Source organism: Petromyzon marinus, chromosome 22 (genome assembly GCF_048934315.1).
Source record: "Petromyzon marinus isolate PM22_M1 ecotype Great Lakes invasive population chromosome 22, UKy_Petmar_22M1.pri1.0, whole genome shotgun sequence".
NCBI lineage: Eukaryota > Metazoa > Chordata > Hyperoartia > Petromyzontiformes > Petromyzontidae > Petromyzon > Petromyzon marinus.
In genome coordinates, this window is record NC_133688.1 from 9,099,878 (window position 1) to 9,123,968 (window position 24,091).

Genomic DNA, 24,091 nt, shown 5'->3' on the forward strand with positions numbered 1-24,091 from the left:
GTGCATATTAGAAATATATGTATTGTATTTGTGTTTCCATTGTGTTTTTATTAGTACAAACAAGCGTGCATATATAATTGTACGAATCTAATTAAGCGATATTCCTATTGGTTTGCAACCTTCTATATGGCTATATATATTATTGGCAGGTGTGCTCATGCTTGAATTGGATGTGAATTCCTGTGAAGGCAACGCATTTGTAATCCACACACTTGTGTTCGTTCATCAGGAGCGCGTGTGACTGCCACCTGTCCCTGTGACTTAATCCACTCGGTTGCAGGATGAGCTGCCCATTCTTGATGCGAATGTGACCTAAATATTTTCTAAAATACAAAAATAGAGGCATCAGATATGCGTGAACAAAAATTTACTGAACTTAAGAAAATGTATCATTAATTTGTGTTATCAGTCAAACATGATTCTTTATGTTATTTATGACGGCCCTGCTTGAAATATATGGTATACTGAATGTAATTGGTTGTTTATGCAACACAGAAGAAACCCCAACCTGCAGAGAACATATGGTGCCGCCGCAGCGGAGCCGCTCCATCGGGGCCGCACCCACCGGAGTTGCGATCCAAAGGCGGGAAAACCCAGACCTCCGATCAGACAGGGGGGCACGGAGTGTGGGAACAACGGGACGCCTCTGTTATAGGTAGGATTAGGGATCTAGATAGCAAAGGGACAGAAATAGCCAGGCCCCTGAATGGACAGGGTGGCACAGATGCGGAAGCAACTGAATGCCTTTTGTCATAGGTGAAATTACGGATCCAAATGACAACGGGGCAGGAACATTCCGACATCTGAATGGACAGGGCGGCACGGAGTGTGGTAACAACGGGACGCCTTTGTTATAGGTAGGATTAGGGATCTAGAAAACAAAGGGACAAGAATAGCCAGGCCTCTGAATGGACATGACGGCACGGGTGCGGAAGCATTTTAATATCTTTTGTTATAGGTGGGATTATAGACCCGAATATGAAAGGGACGGGTGGTCAAGCGCGAAAGCGACGTAATGCCTTTAGGGTGGATAAAATGCGGAGGCTGGGAGCAGTGGGACAGAGTTCTTCCTGTCATCGAGGTCCATTGGAGTCAGCCGTCGAGTCGTCCGTGTGACGAGTTTCAGCGCAGCCAGGCTCAACCCTCTACGGAGATGACCCACCGCATCGCCCTTCAACAGCTTCCAGCGCATCAGGGTGGGAATAAGCGTAAGTAGAGGAGAGGTAATCTTGGGCTATTTTACCGAGGGTAGAAAGCGGGGCTATAGGCAGAGTAAATTCAGTCTAGGATCCCAAGGGGAATAGGCTAGTATCCACTGACCCACACAATCACGCGTAGTTTAACGGGTGACTCACGGTAAATAAAATAGCTAGCAGGGGGATAAACTGCGTCGTGTGGTCTCTGTGAGTGTGAAGAGGAGGGTGGAGCGTGCTTTGTGTTCGCGTGCCTGCGCTGTTTACAACGAGGCGGAGTGCTTAGCGTGCGCGTGCCTACGCTGCTGTTTACGGTAGTGCTTAGCGCTCGCGTACCTGTGCGACTGTTTTGCGGTCGCGTACCTGCGCGGTTGTCTATAGCGAGGTAGCGAGCTAAGCGCCGGGTGTGCGCGTATATGCGCAGTGGTTTAAACGGCCCTTCAAACCGGAGCGGAGTCACGCGTCGGCGCGCTATACCCATCTGTGTCTGTGCGGGACGGAGTCTTGCTTCGCTAGCATGCTCACCGCAGCACGCCGCCGATCTCGCGTAGCGCGCCGCAAGCGCAAAGCGTACGAGCCACCAATTGAAACATGCCTACCCGGGCAGCCGCAAAGTCGGGGGCGCAAGGGGGCGAAGAATTGGGGGTTGGTAGCCCGGACCCCACAGAACAGCCGGGGGGTAGTGGGACGAATTTAACGGGGGAGTCGGGGGACAACGGCCCCGACAATTCGGTGATGGCGGGGGATGATAGCCCCCACAAACACACAGATATGAAAAGATTCAAAGCAACATATGAACGCTATCACCTTGTACAGAATTCCAAATGCTATAAAAAAAGAAGTGGCTGCGGGATATGGTGGCTTTTCGTGTGAACCACGAACCCCAGCTCAAAGTTTCTGCAGAGCGTTTTGGTTGACGCTCATTTACGTTGTGCTGTTGGCACACATACTGCTGCTGAATGAAAGTGACATATCGCTAAACAATGAACAAAGGGGTCAAAAACCAGCAGCCTACTGCTTAAGTCAATCGGGTTCATGAAGATGAAGTGATATTATTTGCTTGGCTGACACTCAGATTAAGAGTGCAGAATCAGTGTGGAATCTAAGTAGCCCTTTATCTCGTATTGCTGCATAAAATTAGCATCACCTTCTGGGATGTAGGCAATGATTTTATATACCAATCAGTGCTCTCTACGAGAAAAGATCTGTCCCATTCTAGTTTTAACAGGTAAATACAGAATTTTAACATTTGGAAATTTTTTATCAAAGATTTTATTATAAAACGAATTGGCAGCGATTGAAAAAGTAGTCTCTCTTTTTCAGAAACCTGTTATTTTAGGTTAAATATAATAAGGTAACTTACCATAGACACAAAACATGTCTGCAGCAGGCTTGGCAGGTCCGTTTATATAGCAAATAGTCTCACTCCGAGTGACTTTTCTGTGGGAAAAAGTCACGTGTTTCTCGTGTAATATGTGTACACTGTGTGCTGCATTTCTACATTGCAGTATACACACCGCTATATTGTATTATACATTTCTTGAATATACAGAGCATCACTTCGTCCCATCCTCATGAGCAATTCCTGTTGTGTTATACGTAGCAAAACATCAATGTATTCATACACATTTTTATGAATGATTTATGGACATGGCACACATCAATGAGGTTATATCCTGAGCCTCCGCTAGCCCTTGGAGTTGGCGAAATATCCCAACTGTTGGCACCGGCCGTGGCTGCCTTCCCGTTTGTCTGTAACCTCCGTGCGGAAACTGTACACGTTATAAATTCTACAAAGTCTCAAGAGGCAATTTTCATGATTGATACTACGGGATGTAAATATTATCTTAAATAGGTGCCTGGTGCGGTGTGCACTTCTCGAGAGGTTGTGGATAACTATGGGATAGGGGTTGGCGTGGGTGTGCAGTTTTAGGCTGGCGTAGTTGTAGCAGCACCATCATCATCTCCAATTGTCATCATTCATCATTACCATCATCATCTTCTTCATTGATCATTACAATCAACTTCATTATCATTAGAGCCACTTTCACAATATGTATACAAGTGTTTTTAAGCTGATTGCAATTTAGTATCATCAACGATACCATCATCTTATTTATATTCGTCATCATCATAATCATGTTTGATTCTAAGTAATGTTAAGCCCTCTTTCATTTAGCGCCACGTTCCGCACCTCAGCGACAGATGCCGCAAGACACAAACGCAATAGCAAGCGTCAGTACGCACAGCCTCGATTCCCATCGGCACGACCCCATCTACTAATTGGCTGTGGGGTTTTTGGGGAAAGGGGGCCCATCCATGCCACATAGCCAATCGTCAGCCAAAAGCTGTCTCATAACATGAATCGGTCCTTGTGTATGTTGAAAGGAATTAATTTATTTATATTCCGTATTTACCTGCATGTTATCTCCTCATTGCCTGCAAAGTTCAGAAAATGTAGAGAAATAAAATAGCTTGTTAGTAAATTGAGCTTCATAAAAAGCAAATGCAAGAACATCAACTTTCTTGGAACGCAAACTACCCACAATATTCAGAGCTATGACAAGGATCGTCAAGAGCCTTACATCATGCACTGGCGGAGCCAGTCGGGGGGTAGGGTGGCACGTGCCCCCCCAATGATCCGATCGAAATCCCTAATTTCGATCGGATCATTGGGGTTTATTAGTAATAAATCGGCATTTTGCGATCCCCACTGCCACTGTGTAGCATTATGTGCCAGGGACTCTATGAGATGATAATAAAAGTAATAAATCGGCATTTTGCGATCCCCACTGCCACTGTGTAGCATTATGTGCCAGGGACTCTATGAGATGATAGGACAATAGTCTGAGTCCATAATTGGCAATAAGTAACGGCAAAGCAGTTATAAGTGACTCAGAATTGTGCGCAGTTGCGTATACAGTCCACGACTTCCCTGAAGGCATTCACCTTCAGCGAGCGCGATACCGATCACACAACGCGGTTGGAATTCGAGCCTCGATCGACGGCTGTGCCATCACCGCACACGCGTCGAATAAAAAGCAAAGGATAAGTCCTTACAAACAACGCCTATCATTTTTCATTGCTGGAGGGGTTACCCCCCCTACCTGAAAATCCTGGCTCCGCCATTGCTTACATGCATTTATTATTGTGAATTGTGCAACAGTGGTTATCCTATGGAGAAGTTAACTTTTCAAGCAGGAAGATCACGTTTTAACTACTGCCCAGAACTACTAATAGAGGTGGCGACTGCCCAATCCTCATGTTAACATGGCACTGCTGACTTATGGCCATGTTTGCAAGGTTGCATGTGGTGTTAACGTTGGTTCCCTTGATCCTTTGTAATTAATAATGTTCTCATCCAAGAGGGGTAAGCCGATCCAGAAGTCCTCTTGATTGTATTTGCTAACACCTGCTGTATGCAGGGTTGTCACCATCCAAGCACGATGCGGGCTTAAAACTGCTTAGCCTCCAAAATATGATTTGATCAGTTGTATTCCAGGCAACCGGGTCATATACAGGATACTACATATACAGAGCTCCTCTTACATTATGAGACCTCCTTTGCCAGTAACAAGATATAGTAATAGGTTTTACCCTTTTAACTGGCACAAAAACTGACACCTTTATTCAAGGCATCATGTTTGCAATAACCACAACACAAGCAGTCAAAATGCAAACAAAAGAGACAACTCTGGTAATAATATGCACTGTCCTTGAATTTGATTAGTCCACACCCGAGACGGCTTTTCTTAGAGCCCAGTCTCCACTGGTGTTGGACCAGATGACGCCAAAAGGCGTACCTTAAAGGTGTCAGTTTTTGTGCCAGTTAAAAGGGTAAAACCTATTACTAGAGCTCCTCTTATCCGGAGAACTATCACCCATGGGAGCTGAAGGGTCCCTCAAAGCTTCGATTATCAAGCAGCCCAATTTCTTGCTCTTATCTGGGGTTATCTGAGATTTAACCCATCATTTGTAGTGAAGTGGCTTACTAATACTCGCGATATTCTCGCCGATTAAAGGAGTCATGGAGCAAATTACTTTCGAATATCCGCAGGGTTATCAGCAATTAAAGCAATGGCTTGCTAACAAAGCAATACACGGGTGGCACATGCTATGATCACGAGAAAGACACGCAGACACGAATATACTTACAGGCACACACAGACATGAATACAGACAAAGATTCACGAAGACACGAATACACTCACAGACACGTTGACACAGACAAACAGGAAGGCGTGGAGACGCAAAGACAAACATGGGGACACTAACAAAAAGACGAAGAATTGGAGACGTACACAAACATGGGGACTCAAAGCCAGAGTGAAAGAGACACAGACGGAGAGACAGGGACACACTGGCCTTTCCAGGAATGAGCTTGGACGGGACATGTTGCGAGTCAAGAACACATACAGTACACTCGAACAGCTCCACCCTTTTGTGTTAATATTGTTGTGTATCCCCAAGTCTGTGTGTTGTGTCTCTTTTCGGCTGCGTAATGCTGTGTGGAAGCTACCTGGTCTGTAGCTCCAGTCATGCCCTCCTTTCTCTATGCTTGTGAAACGTGGACCTATCTAACCGAACATCTGCACTGATTATAAACATTCAGGCTGGTTGGCCTATGATCCATTCTGGGTTTAACCAGCCTGGATTGTGTGAAAAGCTTACAAATCCTTGAAAGATCTGGACACATCCCCATCAATGGGCTCCTCCGGCGGGCAAGGCTGCATTGGCTTGGTCACATAGCACACATGCCCAGCCACCGCATTTCCAAGCAGCTTCTGTTTGGCTAGATCGAGGGGGATAAATGGGCATAACACGGACTGGAATAGAGATGGCCTGATGCGGTACAGGAGGATGCGGAGCTGAGTGGACTTGCCGAAGACTTGAACCAGCAGTGCCTCTATGGAGGAGGCTTGTGCAGGATGCTACTGGGTAGTTGGAGGCAGTTGCCCTCCAACAAAAACGGAGGGCAGACGAGCGACGCTCACAACAAGCGAAGCGCCGGCCAGTTAAAATTCAGCAAGTTGGCACAGTAGGGGCACAGTCATCTGCCAGATGCACAACCTACTACTGTGAACTATTCCTCCTGCATTGTCAAAAGCCTTTGATCCTGTTGACCATGATATTCTAGTCACAAGACTTGGTCAACTAACATTTTCAAACAGTATAATACAATTTTTAAAGCGCTCCCTCACAGACCATACTCAAGAGGTACAAAGTGATACAATCTCGTCTGGAAATATTGAAATAATGAACAGTGTTTCGTGCTGGGTCCATTTCTGTTCTCATATTTAAACAACCTTGGACTAAACTTACATTTCCAAACGAAGTAAAATAGAATCTCTAACATGATTTCCACTTAATTCAACATCAACATCTTTTTTGATTTGAAGCTTTCGTGACTGCAGGAATCCATACTGTTTGTTTCTTTTCTTTAAAGTCACGTAGGTATAAAATAAAATAAATCACGTTTCGGGCGCAACACAAGCGTCCAGCATCAGGTGGGAAAGCATGGTCTGCTGCTGAGTCAGACTGTTCTAAAAGGTGTGAAATGGGTGTAGCTCAAGGGTTATAAAGAAGTGGGCGGGGCTAGTGATGTTAAAGTGAGAAATTAGCATGTAACTGTAAGATAGAAGAGCGGCCTCCTAAACGAGGGCATGGAAGTGGCTATGTTAATGTGAGGGATTAGCATAATGTTAACGTGAGAAATTAAATTGTTAAAGTAAGCTAGGAGAGCGGCCTCTGAGACGAGGGCACGGAAGTGGCTATGTTAATGTGAGGGATTAGCATGATGTGAATGTAAGAAATTAGCATGTAACTGTAGAAAAGAAGAAGAGCAGCCTCCTCGACGGGAGAGTGCAACCCAACGGGTGTAATCCGAAGGGCCTGTGAGTATGAGAGTGAAATGCAACGGACATGTGAGCATGAGAGATCTAAGAGAGGCATAGAGAGAGAGACAGAGTCGAAATAACAGCGGACGTATGCAGGTTGGATGGAAACATCACAGTCAGTTAAGACTTTACCTGGTGAATAACGTCCTTCCAATGATTGCTCAGTTTGTACCCATCCTCTCGGTTGAAGTTGTGTCTGTTTTATATATCTGGATGGCTTCATGAACAAATCTGAAGGTAGCCGGTAGGTTTGCAAAGTACCTCCGTCTTGGAAAAATACATTTCTTGTGAGCCCACAGCGTTAAAACAATGATCGGCAACGGCAGAGGTATTGGTCCTACCGTGTTTCAGATCTGCCTTGTGTTCACGGACGCGGTCCGTCACATGTCGTTTCATTTCCCCAATGTAACTGCGTTCGCAACCACAGCTCAGTTTGTAGACACCAGGGTATTGCATGTCAGGTATCACATATTTTACAGATGGGATTAAATCACGGATTTTGTGTACTATATTGAAACGAACCTGGATCTTATGTTTGTTTAAGATTTTGGAAATCTTTTTGGTAACCCTTGCTATGTACGGTAAAGTGATGGTTTTGGTTGTATCCTCAGAAGGTTGTCTCTGCATGGCTGGGGAGACAGCTTTGCGGATTGTACGGTCCAAGTATCCGTTCATCCTGAGGGCTTGGTGTACGTGCTCCAACTCAATGGCGAGGTGGTGTTGGTCGGAGATGCAACGGGCCCTATGGTGTAGTGTTTTAGGGAGCAGAGCTCCCTAAAACCTTCGGCTGCTAGACCACCCAGATTTTATGGCCTTCCAAAAATCCACAAAGTAGGTACCTTGCTCCGTCCTATCGTCTCCACAATTAACTCACCCACCTAAAAACTGTCCCGATTTGTGTCTGAGACTGGTTCATTTTACTGGCAAGTCCACCTCAGATGTACTTGACTCAGCTCACTTGGTTTCTCTAATCAAGGACATCTCACTGTCTCTGGATGATTTGCTTGGCTCTCTGTCCAACAAGGACTGAGTCCAGATGTACCAACTTTGGTAAGGCACTGTCTTACCAAACATACTTCACCTGGAATGGTACATTCTACAGACAAAATGAGGGTATTCCAATGGGTTCTCCCTTATCGCCAGTGGTAGCGAATGTTTTCATGGAAAAATTTGAGACAGATGCCACCCAGACATCCACCCTATGTCCTTCCTTGTGGAAGAGATATGTAGATGACACGTTTGTCATCTGGCCACATGGCCTGCCAGTACTGAACCAATTTCTTAACCACATCAATTCCATACACCCGTCTATCAAATTCACCATGGAAGTGGAAAAGGATGACAAGCTACCATTCCTGGATGTTTTGATCAAGAAGAGACCTGATGGCTCGTTGGGACATTCGGTCTACAGGAAAGCCACCCACACGGATGCCTATCTAAAGCCTGACTCCTACCACCATCCAGCCCAGAATAATTCTCTCATCAAAACACTACACCATAGGGCCCATTGCATCTCCGACCAGCACCACCTCGCCATTGAGTTGGAGCACGTACACCAATCCCTCAGGTTGAACGGATACTCGGACCGTACAATCCGCAAAGCTGTCTCCCCAGCCATGCGGAAACAACCTTCTGAGGATCCAACCAAAACCATCACCTTACCGTACATAGCAAGGGTTACCAAAAAGATTTCCAATATCTTAAACAAACACAAGATCCAGGTTCGTTTCAATGTAGTACACAAATCTGTGATTTAATCACATCTGTAAAATATGTGATTCCTGACATGCAGTACCCTGGTGTCTACAAACTGAGCTGTGGTTGCGGATGCAGTTACATTGGGGAAACGAAACGACATGTGTCGAACCGCATCCATGAACACAAGGCAGATCTGAAACACGGTAGGACCAATACTTCTGCCATTGCCGATCATTGTTTTAACGCTGTGGGCTCACACAAAATTAAATTTTCCAAGACGGAGGTACTTTGCAAACCTACCGGCTACCTTCAGATTTGTTCATGAAGCCATCCAGATATACAGTATAAACACAGACACAACTTCAATTAAGAGGATGGGTACAAACTGAGCAATCATTAGAAGGACGTTATTAACCAGGTAAAGTCTTAACTGACTGTGATGTTTCCATCCAACCTGCATACGTCAGCTGTTATTTCGAATGTCTGTCTCTCTCTCTCTCTCTATGCCTCTCTCTTAGATCTCTTATGCTCACATGTCCGTTGCATTGCACTCTCATGCCTTTGGATTGCACTCTCATGCTCACATGTCTTTTGGATTGCACTCTCATACTCACAGGCCCTTCGGATTACACCCGTTGAGTTGCACTCCCTCGTCAAGGAGGCCGCTCTTCTTCTCCTTTTTTTCTACAGTTAAATGCTAATTTCTCACATTAACATAATGCTAATCCCTCATATTAACATAGCCACTTCCGTGCCCTCGTTCAGCAGGCCGCTCTTCTATCTTACAGTTACATGATAATTTCTCACATTAACATCACTAGCCCCGGCCACTTCTTTAGGACCCTTGGGCTACACCCATTTCAAACCTTTTAGAACAGTCTGCCTCAGCAGCAGACCATGCTTTCCCACCTGATGATGGATGCTTGTATTGTGCCCGAAACGTCGTGGTTTATTTTATTTTATACCTACGTGACTTTACCGAAAGAACCAAAGAGTATCAACATCATTGAACAAACAAAGTGCTTCAAAAACTTTGGCTTACTGATTGATTCACAATTTACATTCCAACCCTATATTGATCACAGCTCAAAGAAAATCAAATAAAAAACAGGGCTTTTATACAGAAACATTTTTTTTCCATTCAATTGTGCCTGCAAATTAATGAAGCTATCATGTTCCTACTTTTGACTACTGTGATGCTGCCTACAGATCAGCTACTAATAAATCACTAAACAGACTGAACTCCCTTCATCATTCTACTGTTCGATTTGCACTTGATGTACCATACAGGATACACCATTGTGACCTCTACTTAAAATCCAATCTCACATCACTTGATGCAAGACGAAATCTACATTGAGCCCTGTTCATCCATATAATCCTTATTGGCAAATATGTGTTTTACTTATTTCATTCATTAAACCCATTGTCAAACTTGCTTTTTAACTATCCCAAGAATGAGATTATAATATGTAGACAAAGCCTTTCCCGTTGCAGCACCACGTTTAGGAACAACCTCGTTTCCTCCCTTAACATCGTAAATCTTCCTTCAAAAATATCCTGAAGCAGAAGATGAGTGCTGGATACAACGACATTTGCCAATGTCATTTGTGACTTTGATCCTTACCCGTGTATCAATAGTTATTTTCCCTATACTTTGCAATCGAGGCAGTTTTTATTGTTTGTTGTTGTAACTGTCTGGCCCGCCCCTGCTGGACATATGTGAATAAGAGATTTATAGCTCATCGGATTCCTCCCGCAGACTAAATAAAGATTCTGATTATGATATCAGGTCGGATAAGAGGAGTTCTCCTGTACATGTCTCATGAATAACTTTACAAAGACAAATACACTCACATGACAGGAAATGTGGCACGAATGAAGGCAAAAAAAACTAATAATGAGAAGCAGAACTTACCTTTCAAAGCACGTCTTTTTTTTAAATGACAGAACACGCCTGCAACACCCACCACCAATACAGCTAAGAAGACCACCGCTCCTGTGGTGGCTAGGACCAGCACATTTGGAGTCTCGTGTTCACTGGGAAGCGTTGAGCTTAACAGCTCGTCCATTGGTCTCATAGAAGAAGGAGATGTAAACGTTTCAACTGTTCCATTTTGGATTGCTAATTTGTCACACAAAGCCTTCATGTACACCATGCCTGATGAGAAATAGCAACAGTAAGACACACTGTATCCTACAACGTGTAATGTAAACATGCAGACGAGTTAAGCACTTGCATGTTACAAAGGTTATCTTTGTAATATAATTACAGGGTTTTTTTTTGCAGACTGGTCTGCCTGAAATGCATCTTTTGGATTAACCATGATGGATAGTTTAAGAATCTCACATTGTTGAAAGCTCTGGACACAGTCCCAATCGTTGCCTCCTCTGACAGACCAGGAAGCAATGGCTGAGTCATGAAGTTGACATACCCAGCTACTGTTTTCTCAAGCAGGATCTATTTGGCTGTCTAGAGGGGGCTACAAGGGCATGACATGGGTTTGAGAAAAGCTGGCCTGAGGTGGTAAGGAACGAATTTAACTATGTGAACTTACTGAGAATGTTTGGTGTCTAGATCGACCTCTGAACAAGGCTTGTGAAGGATGCGATTGGGCAATTGGAGAGAATCGCCCTCCATCACGAATGGAGGGAGGAGGAACTTCGCTCACAACAATGAGAAGAGTGCTGTGTGAATAAAATACGGTGAGGTGGCACAGTGAGGAGCATAGCAGTGCATCTACCAGTGATCTCAGTTAATGATCCGATAATTCATGGGTCTGTCCCGTGACCACATGCCAGTGAGCCTTCAGAATTCCATGTGACCTCAAAGTACACCTTGCTTTGCACTGCAATCCTGGTGACATCACCGCCACTTAGTGGCAAAATTCCGGCGATTGTTGAATGCATGTATGCCCACTTTCTGTCCGATTTAATGTCAAACTTTTTTTTATGTTGTTCATTTGTATTGGGCATCCTTAAAAACATGCAGGTACAAACTTCCATAAGGCGTCCTGTTAACAAAAAATGTTAAATGTTTGTTCCCATTTAAATATCAGGTTATTGGATTTGCTTGTTATAATCATTTATTCCATTTAGAAGTGGGTCTGCCTATGCTGTTTCCGTGTCTGTGTTTCATCACACTTTACTTTTAATTTAGCAATCTTTGGAAGAACATGAATCAACCAGGTTATGCATTAACTGTGTGTTAGCCGACTCTCTGGGTTGCATTGCATTACACTTCTTAATTTTACTAACTTTGCTTTCTCAAACTTTCGATTTTCTTGCTCTAAACAATTGTCTCTCCTCCGGCCACTGTGGTCCGGAATTCCACACTGCTCCCTCCTTGTCCCCTCGTTTCTCCGCCTCCCCAGTCCTCTCTCTGCCCTAGCCCCTTCCCCCTCTCTCTATTTAAGGCCTCGGCACAGATTCGTTGTCCTTTTGTTTGTCTTGGTGTGTGTCTCGCTCGGCGTGTCTTTGTGTGTGTCTCTCTCTGCATGTGTGTCTGCCTATGCTGTTCTCGTGTCTGCATTTTATCATTAATTCTTACCTGATGATTGTTGCTTTTGTTGCAACCGAAACGTCGTATTCTATTATTATTTTATTTTCTACGTGACTCTACCGAAAGAACCAAAGAGTAATTCCTGCGGTCACGAAAGCTTCGAATCATGTTTCAGATTGACTACTGGAACATTCTTCTGCATGGCCTTTTTAAATCCCTCACAGCAAAACTCGAGGTAATCTAAATTTTACCGCCAGACTTCTGACCCAAAAAACAGATCTCGCATAACAAAATCCCTTCAACTGTCTTCTAATCCAAGATATGTTACAACATTGCCCTCAGTTTTAAACTGAACGGTCTTGCTGTGTGTGCCTACCTCTCCACGCTCAAAGTCATCCTCCATAGTGAGGGAGTTCACTCATCCTACTCTGTTGCTGTTTCGCATTCTCTCCCTCTGGTTGTCTCAACTGCTGTTTCCATCCTCTCCTCTTCAGATTTACACTCAAGTCCTTTCTTTTCTCATCGGTCATTGACTCATTTGCAGTGCCACATCCTGACGCACGGCTCGCACCTTCTCCCTGCCTATCCACTCCATTGGGGATAGCCGTCTGACCCCTTGCTATTTACTTGATCCATAAATTGTATTCATCCGAATCACCCCCAGTGGTCCGAATCACCCCCTAAACTAAAATCCCGAAGCTGGAGTGGCTTTGAATCGATTCCATTCAATTGATTCTGACATTTCAATAGCATGGGAATGGCATTTATAGTGAGAGCTTCTATCGTTCCTATTCCAAATCGATGACGACTCTAAATTTATGGACCTCTTTTCAAAGTGGTATCTCTTCCGGATCAATTCGGATTCGCAGGAAACAGCGACGCAGGAACCCGCTCCCCCACCATAAAATGCGGCCACTGCGGAGCTGTGATGACAGCCGCCTGTGCGCCAATCAGCGCGGGCCCTCCGTGACCTGCACCTGCCCGATTCGCAACACAGAGCAACCCACGCTGGTGTTTGGATAATAATTGCACAGTGACAAGCATGAACTGCATAAAAACCCTAAAAGTAGAACGTGTGTTATTTTTTCTTGTCAACAATACGTGCCGCCTTACCATGAAGACAACTTGTTTCTCTGGAGCCTTCACTTGTAGAAACTTGACAATTTTGTGCTTCACGAGCGTCCTAAGAAATATTTAAACTTAAAAAAATTACAACATGTTACAAAGTACAAGAAGCAAAAAATCCAATTGTATGGTTTAGAAAAATGTGCCATGCATCTGTTACTTATGAATGGAATACAATATAGCATTTATACATTTCACAATAAATCACACGGTTGGATTTAATTATCTGTAAAAATGAAATCTAACATTGTTTATCTGTGGTGTAATTAGTCGATAACTTCGTGACTGTAAACGTTCACACTGGCCATAACTTAGATTCCTGTACCGTGTGAACGTCACGAGCATTACTCGCTGTCTGCCAAGTTCATTACACCTCCAATTAGCACGGCTGGCTACGTGCGGTGAGAAAGAAGTTCGTCATACGTACATACTCTAAAATCCAAACATTATTGGCAATGTTGGTGTGCAGCCCGTCTGTCAATACACTGCTGAACGAGGTCCTTCCCACGCCATTCAGACAGTGAGGGTTATTTGACCCTACTTCACCACTTTAGTCAATGGAACTTGGCGGATGTGGGGCAGAATAGAACGACAATTTATTTTGCTGTACTGCGCTCTAATGTCGACAAGACCGACTACCGTTTTTGTGCTTGATAGTTGCCCATCCAAGCACCATTCAGTCACAGACATGCTTAGCTAATTGGGTTGTGGATTGTCTGTGATTGCAAAAAAAAGGTGAAAACAATGCAGGAATTTTAGGTGCGAGCTGCTCCTAATTCAGTTGCTCCTCACTCGTCAAGGATCAGTGGCTCAGTGTGAACCTCGTGACCGTAAACACACTCTTTAGGTCTTTCGGTAAAGTCACGTCATCAGGCCTGATGACGGACGATTGTGTTGCGTCCGAAACGTCGTGATCTATTATTTTTCTACCTACGTAACTTTACCGATAGACCCAAAGAGTATGGATTCCTGCAGTCACGAAAGCTTCAAATCAACACCGTAAACACGTGAAGTAATCCGATAACTTTCAGAAACATTACAAAGAGACTACTTGTTTGACATATTCACCCCCATTCTACAGTATGAAGTTAATAAATAACATCGGCTTTATAGCCTAATTAGATGTTTTGAGTTATCTGTGTTTTTGTTTTATCTGTAGCGCCCTCCTCCTTTTCAATGCGAGCCTTGCAGAGCGCCATGCGTTCTCCATTCAATAAGCCCAGGATGGAGCACTCCACCAGGTTTGAATGGCCCTTCCATCACATCTGATCACATCCATTATTGTATGTGCTGTTACCTTTAAGCGGAGTCTAATTTTTCTTGAGCCATCGATCCATTCTTTGCATTCAAACTCGTAATGATTGTGTCCCTCGTAAACATCAATTGTGTCAAGGTACCAATCGGAACCCAGTCCTTGTTGGTTATGAGATACATTAAATTCCGTTATGCATCCAAGATCTTTAGTTTTTATCGTGAAGAAATCAATCTGGAACACATTAACACGTGTCATTTTCTTTCAAAGTCAAACTGCAATACTAAATACAGGTAATATAAGACTAGGGTATGAATTATATTTGCGATGTTTGAAATTACGATTTACAAACATACCTGATTTCGTTCAGAACAGCTACATGATGAGTTGAAAAGCTCAGTTTCCAAGATACGTTTGCTTCCACTTATAAAAATGAAAACACGAGAATCTGTTCCAGCATGTAACACATCTCCTGTGTGCACCTTTATGATGTAAGTCTTCTCCACCAAAGCTGCAATATATCAACATATGTTAATTAGTGTTCTCAATCGGGCAAATACAATATTTCAGTCGCATGTATCTCATGAGCATTGTCCATTGGCAATTATAAGTAAAACGCCACTGAATATTAAACAAATAAATATCCAATATACAATGCAAATCTTAGAGCTGTGTGGTCAAAAATAAACCACTTAGAGACACGTCTACATCCAGAAGCATACTTCCTTGCCAAACGTTGCAGAAAGCAGAGAGGCAGAGAGCTGCACACAAATGTTTAAATAGAGCATAAACACCCAGCTCTGTCATTCTGTCACTCTGTGACTGTGATTAACGCGGCACGGATTGGTTGAAGTGTGTCACGTGACCGCGAGCAAGCAGCCAACCAGAGGTTATGAGATACATTAAAACATTTACGCCCCCGGATTGGTTGAAGTGCGTCACGTGACCGCGAGCAAGAGACGGATGAGTGTGTTGCATATGCCGGGTATTGAAAATTTGATGAAAATAATACAAATTATATGAATTTAAGGAAAAATGCGTAATTATCCCAAATTATGTTAATTACGGTAATGATGAGCATAAATTATGCTAATTCGAGAGATAATCGTATTAGTTAATGCGGATGTATGTGATTATGTTAATGTGAGCCGTTATGATAATTAGGCCCCGCCTCGCTGACGAGGGTAGTATTATCAATCGGTATAATACAATTATTCTCGCTTTAACATTTACTGATTATGTTTTAGTGTGTTATGTCAGGTCTCCAAATTCAAATCTCTCCGCAGGATACAGTTCTTATAATTAAGATTATTATGCATGAACTCAGGAAAGAAACACTCAGAGACTTCTGTGTTAAGCAATTTTAATTTCTAAACAAAACCTTAACACTCTAATATGCGATTCTCATGCTTGGAATTACCCCTGGTACCATCGGGGAATTTTCCTTCAGTGAGCAGTACATTTAACCATCAATGGTTGCGTTGTTTCACTTTGGCAACCGCACATATGATTAATTCCACCGCGTAACACGAGCTTATACAGCAAATAGCAATAAAAAGTCCTTAAAAATTCATGCGACGTTATTCATACGAAAAGCAATAAAAGCAATTATTATACCCCAAAGGGAAAAATATACGTCAATAGATTCGTCGGCAAGATTATGCAATTAAAAAGTGAAAAAAACGAACGGCTAAAATACGTCTAAATGACCGTATCCACGTAACTCAATGGGCAGCAATGTTCTTCAGGATCAGTTGATATTTAATGCACCACCTGGGAATGGCAACCCTTCTTGATTTGTCCCGATATGCGTGTTGTGTGTCTTCGTAAAGCAGACGCCGGGTGATGCGTCGTGAGGGTGTGAGTGTGGGGGAGGGTCATACAAACTGCTTCGTTCTCGCTCTTGCTTGGGGCGTCGGCTGGCAGATACAGGCTCTTTCCACTGCTGGAGGGGCTGCGTCGGCATGATGCCCTCTTCTTGAAGATGCTCGAACGCGCTCGCCACTGGTCCGCTGACACTCTTGCTCACGGGCGGCTGGTCAGGCTCTTTCCCCTGCTGGATGAGCCGAGTCGGCACAACGCTTGTCCGCTGGCAGCTGGCACCCTTGCTTGGTTGCGCTGGTTGTGCCGGTTGCACTGGTTGCGCCGGTTGTGCTGGTTGCCCGGTTGCACTGGTTGCCCGGTTGTGCTGGTTGCGCCGGTTGCGTTGGTTGCGCCGGTTGCACTGGTTGCGCCGGTTGCGCCGGCTGCATGCTCTCCCGCGGTGGACGATTGCTTTTGTTGCTCGTCACTCTTTCTCTCAAGCTGCAGCTGCTGCTGGGAGCTGGCACTCGAGGTAGACTTCGTCTTTCAGCTCTGAACTCACACTCGGTGACACATCGCTACTCTGCAAGCCTTGCCATCCTCGGTTGATTGTGGGGCCCACCCCGGAGCCTGCCGATTTCCGCCCTCTTCTGTCGCTCGCCGAGCTGTCCCTTGTTGAGCTGAATTGTTGAGCTGTGTTGCTGTTTATATACAAAAAAATCTTCCCTCTCCGCGTCTCTTGCGAGAGGGAAAATAAACAGATGCTTACTCTGTCATGTTCTTTCACAAAGGACCGGAACTTTCTTTGATCTCGCTTTGCGTTGTGGGGGGGGGAGGGGGGGTCGTGTGTCCGTGTGTGTGTCATTCATCAAGTCATCTTTTCATCCGTGGATGCACAGATGGCCCCTGCAATAAAGAGTAATTTCCCTCGCTCTGGTGTTACATTCTTTGCTATCCCGTGCTGCGGAAAGACAAAGACGGCCGGGAGGCTCCTTTCCTATGGAACACAGTCTATCTTGGCTGTGTAAGCCCAACCCATTTCGCCGCATCTCTTCTGGACAACCCTCGGTTCAACACTGCACAAATATTATTTGGTTGATGTTTCCCAAGATTTGTGATTTAACACCGTCATCACGATGCACTTCCTAGGGTTTATTAATTTTCGTCGCCCCGTCTGTATCCGGGGATCGGTGCTGTTATGCTTGAGTTATTATTTACTTAAATTTTTTTGTCTTGAGTTTTAGAGGTAAGTTTCTTGACTGTTGGAATTCATATTGCTTGGTTTTTGTAAGGTCATGTAACGGCAAGATGTAATATAATTTAAGGTGAATAACGTTAGCATTAATATTATGTGTGACCCGCTATGTGGATTGTAGTCTGTTTTTTTTGTCCTTCTGTTAATTAAAATTTGTCTGCCCGTTTTTCGTCTGATGTGTGTTTGTTCTATGGTTTATGGTGATGATGTCTCCTCAAGGCCTGGCCCCTTCCTTCGCGGGGGAGGGCGTGTGTGTGTTCTTTTTTTATTTGACTTTATGACTGACCCTTTCCGTTGGTGGGAGGGGAGGGTGTCATTATCCTTACGAGAGTGACAAGACAGCAAAATCATTATTCATATCAATTTTGGAAAAAGGCCTATACAAGTGACAGTGAGGAGAAGGGTGAGTGAGAGTGAGGAGACGGGTGAGTGAGAGTGCCATAGGCTCCCCCCAACAACCTAGTTATCACATAAAGAGTTGAATCAACTAAATTAGTATTTGCATCAAAACAGAGGACCTGGTTAGACCAAAAGCTCACAATTAAGAATCTCCCAAATCTACATTTTGTCATCCATACTGTGTTCAATCACCACCATGCAAGTTATAACACCTCTCTTTCTGCTTCTTTCTTCGCAATGCTCCACTTTGGAATTCTCTCCCATCATCTTCTTACAACCTTGCTCAATACGTGAAACCTATTATATCTTACATGTGACAATTAGGCTGACGTTCCTACGATCCATCCTTGGTTTAACCAAGGTGGATTGTGTGAGGAGCTCACAAATCCTTGAAAGATGTGGACAAAGTCCCATCGGTGAGCCCCTCTGGCAGGCAAGGCTGCATTGGCTGGGTCATGTAGCCCGCATGTCTAGTCACCGCTAGCCTAAACAAATTTTGTTCGGCTGAATAGAAGGGGCTAAACGGGCTTGAGAAGAGATGGAGTGATGTGGTACAGGAGGATGTGGAGCTGAGTGGACTTGCCGATGACTGGTACCAGCGGTGCCAAGATCGGCCTCTGTAGAGGAGGCTCGTGAAGCATGCTACTGAGCATTTGGAGGCAGTTGCCCTCTAGCAATAATGGAGGAAAGAAGAGTGACGCTCCCAACAATGAGCGGAGCGCCGGGTGGCTAAAGCACAGCAAGTTGGCACAGTAGGGGGCACAGGTGGTGCATCGGTCAGTCATCTCAGTCAGTCAACCCATGGCATCTGGTTCTGTCCCGTGATCTTCACATGGCCTTAACATGCACATAGCCTGGCACAAGCACCGAGGTAACGTCACCGCCACTTAGTGGCTAATGGCGGTTGTTGTTGTTGTTGTGCTAAGCAACTGAAATCAAAAGGAAGAAGAATCCAGAAATCCTAGGCCAAATGTATGAGTTAGGCAGACTGTGGCATACTTCAAAAAGTTGTGGCTGAGGAAAATTCTACATGATAGATTATTCTCAATTATTTTGCACTGCTCACCAAGGCAACGCGATGAGAGTTCCATTCACTGTCGTCAACAGCCAATCCCAACACAGAAAAGAGGAGCTGGGATTTTGCGAGAGCATCATGAAGCCAAGGTGTAATCCACACCCACAACCAAATCTGGATCTAGCCAAGACGTGTACATTTTGTTACGTAATGCGACTTAAACAACAGAAAACGCTGCTCTGCATCCTTATCCCCTTTGAGACCAGCATTAACGACCAAAACTTAGAAACGTTGACGAATGCACCCACAGGTTTTGTTTTAAGTAAAAAAAAATCTAAGATCAAGAGTGAGCAAGTTTAATACACTGTAAATACAATTATAGTTAAATACAATTGATTTTCATTTGTATATGATTAATATAAAGGTTTCATATTTTTTTGACAATCTGCTCTTTTGCAAACCATGCTTTGGCTGTTTATTTACATGGTGTGCATGTTTACATTTCTTACCCGTCACAGTTAATCTTACACTCGTACTCAGTTGGTTATGTTCAAGCCATGTGTGACTCCACACATTCCAGTCATCCATGGTTGTTACATTTTTGCACGAATATTCAGCAAGGGAGGCTGCAGCAGCACATCTGTACGTGCCCGAGTCAGAGACCTCCACGTTCCTTATGTTTAGGTCATGGTTTCTGGAGCAGGAGTACGTCGCGTGTCTGGCTGATGTCCCCTTGTCACTCTCACAAGAGAGCCAAAGGGCTCTGTCCACAGAGCACACGACCACAGGCACCGGTGGGCTGCTGTCTCCTTGTGTCGTCTTGAACCAGACCACCCCGCCTGGCTCCGTGCGGACATCTGGGCCACACGGCAGCCAGGCCCTGTCTCCAACTTCCACAGAGATGGCAGTGTCCAAATTGCCTGCCAAAAGGTGACACATTTAGATAAGTATTTCCAGTTAAGAGTAAATTGCTAAATTTATCATGCTAAACGATATAAACAAATATTATTCTGTCATCATTAGTATATACTAAATTTTAGATCCTGCAAGTTATAAGTATTTTTCAAGATGTAAGCTTTGAGTGGCTTGAACTTACACGTTCACAGACTCAGGTTCTGGACAACAACTTGTTAAAGATTTCCTTCAAACCACAATAAAAATCCCTGAATTCATGGATAAACTTATTTTCGATTCCCAACACAATCCACATTTACATGTTTTACTTTGCTGCAGTGAAGTTAATATCTATTTTATTGTATTGTTAATGTAATAATGAATTAGGCATCATTACATGATTGAGCTATTTAATATCTGTGTAAACATTTAATAAATATGATTGTATTGGAGAAATACATAAATTTAGATAAATACTCTTGGTTCTTTCGGTAAAGTCACGTAGAAGGGAAACAATAAAATAATAAAAAAATATATAAAACAATAAAATTAGCACAACTCTAAGTAAACAGACTAGCGATGTGTTACAGATTTTCAGATTTTAAAAAAGTTGGGTTGATTAAAACAATGTAATGTTAAAGTAAATATGAAAAATATTTTTCATAATATTCAGCGACTAATTAACAACATTCAGAAAAAAATATTAAACGCAAAAAAAATAAAGTGATTATTGCTTGATACGTTTACACGGGAAATAAAAAATAAACTAAAATTGGGCCTAGAAATCTGAAAATCCAATATTTGAGAAAATTAAACAAAAAAATCTCTAGAACACATAATAACCTTTAGAACATACACGTAAATAAATGTTTACATTCGTTATTATTTAAAAGCATTTTTAGGGGGTGAAAAAGTTCCCTAAACATTTACAAAAGCCGTTCACCTTTTTGTCAAGACGTTTTGTTTTAAAACGTAGAATTCAGTCTGTCTGGAACAGGAATACAAAAACACATTTCACTTAATTCTATCTAATCTCTACCCTTTAGATCCCACCATCATCGCATTCAGCGTTGATATATATTCTGAAGCCTAATTAAGTCTTTCAATGCTAAACAATGAACACGGGTGAATTAAACCTACTCCCCTTGGTTTGAAATTAAGGTGTGTACGTCCTTTCATTTTTTATTGATCGAGCGTTAAAAGAGCAGTGCCAGTCGGCTCTGAGCTCTTTGCCTTGCCTGGTGATCAACAAACGAGTGTATCCATGACGACGGATGGCTGAAGTCGCTATATTTACACACGTCTTCATGCCCTCTCATTGCCTGCCAAGCAGACAAATGGAACGGCTCTTGCGAAGGAAAAATAATAATTTAAAAAACGAGCTGTCATTTTATTTTGCCAACTTCAAATAAAGATGTTTAATGGGGCAACATTAGCAGTTTAGAAAGTTGAGTTAATTTTCTGACTTTCGTGAAAGATTATATATCCACACCATTTTTGATTCATTCACGCGTATAGTTGAGTATGGTGAATGGCATATGTTGAGAAATGTATTTAGAAACGGCCCTTTCGGAGGAACCGGCAAGGAGAAGCAAGCCTGAAGCTGGTGTCTTCTATGTCAGCGTTAACCTCGAACAAGAGTCGGCGACCTGCGACTCTGAAGCCGGCAGCGTGCGGCGGCTCTTTCAGGACTGCTGCTTCATAACGTCGTTTATTAAGGACCACCGTCTCAGATTCACCACGTGCATTGCGGATCTTGAAATACTGATTTTTTTTTACCGAATTCGATCAAAAATTGCTTGGCTCTTCTTGTTATTTTGGTTGCTGACCCCTGACCCAGAAGCACAATTTACAATGTATGTTTTTTTGACATGATATAGATAAGTGAAATTTCCACGAATATGTATCACATTTTCATAGGCAGTGTTCTTTCATGCTGTTTATGTAAACTGGATCAAGATGTAATCGTTATGGGCAAGGACTTTGATGTCACCACACCTTGCCAATGCATTCTACCTTCTGCCAGGTCCCACAGATGCTATACAGCAGACACTGTATACAGCAGATACTGTGTAGCAGCTGCCTTGTCCTCTACTGGTCTTCTGCATTGCTTATCTTATCTTTGCCGTGAAATTCATATGGCCTGTTTTACAAGCGTGCTCAAATGGCAACAACTTGTTATTAAACTGCTTTTTGTTACTTGTTTTTTGTATATTGTATTTCTCGGCTTGTCTAGAGGCCAGACCCCTTTTCCAGTGAAATGTTGGGATAAAGTAGGATCTCAAAGTAATGTGGACAAACTCCGGGATAAGAAGGCTCAGCTGATCGAGTCTCTCACCTTTCTGAAGAGATGCCGCGACTCTGGGGTAATACCAATCGCATTTACACTGACCTCTGTTGCTGTAACTTCTTCTAATGCGACACGAATTCTTTCCAGAACTAGCTTAGCTCTTATCTCAGAGAAAATTAGACTTATAAGCACCAAACTAGATCAGTTAGACAAGACACTCTACACATCACACTTATTTTTGATGGCAACAATGTCCACATCGGATTGGAAACATGTAGACAATATGACTGCCTCTTCAGCTGCCACTATGTCGACCAAATGTAAGGATAACCTGATTTCCAAATTTAACCTCCTCTCAAACAAAATACCGGACCCACACACCAAAAAGCTAGACGTTAACGGAGTCGTAATTAATCGCAGTTACAGTTATATTTCCAATGGTCTGAAATCCGTTTTAGCTAAAGGGCTAAACTTTGCAGTCACACCTAAACACATACCAATTAATGATATTATTGCCCAAGTAGACGTGGCTCTCAAGGGCCTGGGTCACATCGCTGCAGACGTAGCAAGATCTGAAATCGCTGCAACCATTAAAAACGCTAAGATGCCAGGAAGCAACCTCAGCAAAGATGAGTGTTTTGAACTATATAAATTAAAAAAGAGGGATGACATTGTCATCCTCTCAGCCGACAAGGGCAATGCCACTGTCATCATGGATAAAATAGAATATAACAACAAAATTCAAGAATTACTCAACGATGGCAGCTATACAAAAATAAAAAGAGATCCCACCAACAACCTCGACATAAAAACCAACAAAATCATTTCTGATTCAACCGCATTAATTGATCAAACCAAACATTTCTCGTTGAAACCTTCTGCTGCCAGGTCACCAAGATTATATGGCTTACAAAAAATACATAAAGTAGATACACCCCTTCGTCCCATCGTCTCTACTATCAACTCCCCCACCTACAAACTGGCTCGTTTTCTGTCTGAAATCCTGTGGCCTTTCACTGGAAAAACCACCTCTGCGGTACAAAATTCTACTCACCTGGTATCGACAATCAAGGGTATTTCCCTGTCCCCAGACGACCTGCTTGTCAGTTTTTATGTAGTTTCCTTATTCACCAAAGTTCCTGTACCTGACACCATCGCAATCATTGAAGACTTGGTTCATCAAGGACTAAACACTGAGGTACCCCCCCCCCCTGGTGAGACACTGCTTAACCAATACATACTTCACTTGGAATGGAACTTTCTACAAACAAACTGAGGGCACCCCAATGGGCTCCCCCCTATCTCCGGTTGTAGCCAACATTTTCATGGAGAAATTTGAGACTGACGCCATCCAGACTGCCATTCTGCGCCCAACCTTATGGAAGAGGTACGTGGATGACACTTTTGTCATCTTCGACCACATCAATTCCATACACCCAGTCATCAGATTTACCATGGAAGTCGAAAAAGATGGCAAGCTACCTTTTTTGGATGTCCTAATAAAAAAGAGATCTGATGGTTCAATGAGCCACTCTGTCTACAGGAAAGCTACCCATACGGATGCTTATCTGAAATCGGATTCCCACCACCATCCATCCCAGAAGAATACCCTCATCGAGACTCTGCACCATAGAGCCCAAAGCATATCCGACCAGAAACACATAGCCAGTGAACTCAAGCACATACACCAAGCTGTTAAGGCTAATGGTTATTCCGACTACACAATCCGCAAAGCTATCACTCCAAAAATAAAGAAGGACCCTCTTGA

The 24,091-nt window shown here is 43.4% G+C and overlaps 1 long non-coding RNA gene across 1 annotated transcript; it reads left to right on the forward strand.

The window, feature by feature from the left end:
* The first annotated feature begins 507 nt into the window (after positions 1-507).
* On the forward strand, positions 508-17,891 carry LOC116945043 (uncharacterized). Its single transcript, XR_012942570.1, has 2 exons — positions 508-1,208; positions 11,367-17,891. It is a non-coding gene; the product is annotated as an uncharacterized LOC116945043 (long non-coding RNA).
* Positions 17,892-24,091: the final 6,200 nt, after the last annotated feature.